Source organism: Triticum dicoccoides, chromosome 2A (genome assembly GCF_002162155.2).
Source record: "Triticum dicoccoides isolate Atlit2015 ecotype Zavitan chromosome 2A, WEW_v2.0, whole genome shotgun sequence".
NCBI lineage: Eukaryota > Viridiplantae > Streptophyta > Magnoliopsida > Poales > Poaceae > Triticum > Triticum dicoccoides.
This window is the reverse complement of record NC_041382.1, coordinates 728650561-728653138: the sequence shown is the minus strand read 5'-3', so window position 1 is coordinate 728653138 and position 2578 is coordinate 728650561.

The window sequence follows — 2578 nt, the reverse complement described above, 5'->3', positions numbered from 1 at the left end:
AATGGCTTGAAGCCATGAAATCTGAGATGAGATCCATATATGAGAACAAAGTATGGACTTTGATTGACTTGCCCTATGATCGGCAAGCCATTGAGATTAAATGGATCTTCAAGAGGAAGACAGACGCTGATAGTAGTGTTACTATCTACAAAGCTAGAATTGTCGCAAAAGGTTTTTGACAAGTTCAAAGTGTTGACTACGATGAGAGTTTCTCACTCGTATCTATGCTTAAGTCTGTCCGAATCATGTTAGCAATTGCCGCATTTTATGAAATCTGGCAAATGGATAAACAAAACTGCATTCCTTAATGGATTTATTTAAGAAGAGTTGTATATGATGCAACCAGAAGGTTTTGTCGATCCTAAAGGTGATAACAAAATGTGCAAGCTCCAGCGATCCATCTATGGACTGGTGCAAGCATCTCGGAGTTGGAATATATGCTTTGATGAGTTGATCAAAGCATATAGTTTTATACAGACTTGCGGTGAAGTCTGTATTTACAAGAAAGTGAGTGGGAGCACTACAGCATTTCTGATAAGTATATGTGAATGACATATTATTGATTAGAAATAATGTAGAATTATTCTGCAAAGCATAAAGGAGAGTTTGAAAGGAATTTTTCAAAGAAAGACCTCGGTAAAGCTGCTTACATATTGAGCATCAAGATCTATAGAGATAGATTAAGACGCTTGATAAGTTTTTTCAATGAGTACATACCTTGACAAGATTTTGAAGTAGTTCAAAATGGAACAGTCAAAGAAAGAGTTCTTACCTGTGTTGCAAGGTGTGAAATTGAGTAAGACTCGGAGCCCGACCACGGCAGAAGATAGAAATAAAATGAAAGTCATGCCCTATGCCTCAGCCATAGGTTCTATAAAGTATTCCATGCTGTGTACCAGATCTATTGTATACCCTACACTGTGTTAAGAAAGGGAGTACAATAGTGATCTAGGAGTAGATCAATGGACAGCGGTCAAAATTATCCTTACTGGAATAAGGATATGTTTCTCGATTACGGAGGTGACAAAAGGTTCATCGTAATCTGGATGACTGATCCAGATGACTCTAAGTCTCAATCTGGATACATATTGAAAGTGGGAGCAATTAGCTAGAACTAGCTCCATGCAGAGCATTGTTGACATAGAAATTTGCAAAATACATGCGGATCTGAATGTGGCAGACCCGTTGACTAAACTTCTCTCACAAGCAAAACATGATCACTTTTTGGGTCTTAATCACATAGCGATGTGAACTAGATTATTGAATCTAGTAAACCCTTTGGGTGTTAGTCACATGGAGATGTGAACAAATCACATAAAGATGTGAACTATTGATGTTAAATCACATGGTGATGTGATCTAGATTATTGACTCTAGTGCAAGTGGGAGACTGAAGGAAATATGCCCTAGAGGCAATAATAAAGTTATTATTTATTTCCTTATATCATGATAAATGTTTATTATTCATGCTAGAATTGTATTAACCGGAAACAAAATACATGTGTGAATACATAGACAAACAGAGTGTCAATAGTATGCCTCTACTTGACTAGCTCATTAATCAAAGATGGTTATGTTTCCTAACCATGGACAAAGAGTTGTTATTTGATTAACGGGATCACATCATTAGTTGAATGATCTGATTGACATGACCCATTCCATTAGCTTAGCACCCGATCGTTTAGTATGTTGCTATTGCTTTCTTCATTACTTATACATGTTCCTATGACTATGAGATTATGCAACTCCCGTTTGCCGGAGGAACACTTTGTGTGCTACCAAACATCACAACGTAACTGGGTGATTATAAAGGTGCTCTACAGGTGTCTCCAAAGGTACATGTTGGGTTGGCATATTTCGAGATTAGGATTTGTCACTCCGATTGTCGGAGAGGTATCTCTGGGCCCTCTCGGTAATACACATCACTGAAGCCTTCAAGCATTGCAACTAATGAGTTAGTTGCGGGATGATGTATTACGGAACGAGTAAAGAGACTTGCCGGTAACGAGATTGAACTAGGTATTGAGATACCGACGATCGAATCTCGGGCAAGTAACATACCGATGACAAAGGGAACAACGTATGTTGTTATGCGGTCTGGCCGATAAAGATCTTCGTAGAATATGTAGGAGCCAATATGGGCATCCAGGTCCCGCTATTGGTTATTGACCGGAGACATGTTTCGGTCATGTCTACATTGTTCTCAAACCCGTAGGGTCCGCACGCTTAAGGTTTCGATGACAGTTATGTTATGAGTTTATACGTTTTGATGTACCGAAGGTTGTTCGAAGTCCCGGATGTGATCACGGACATGATGAGGAGTCTCGAAATGGTCGAGACATAAAGATTGATATATTGGAAGCCTATGTTTGGATATCGGAAGTGTTCCGGGTGAAATCGGGATTTTACCGGAGTACCGGGAGGTTACCGGAACCCCCCGGGAGCTAGATGGGCCTTAGTGGGCCTTAGTGGAAAAGAGAAGGGGCAGCCCAAAGTGGGCCGCGCGCCCCTCCCCTCCCTTGGTCCGAATAGGACAAGGAGAGGGGGCCGGCCCCCCTCTCTCTTTTCCCCCCTTCGCG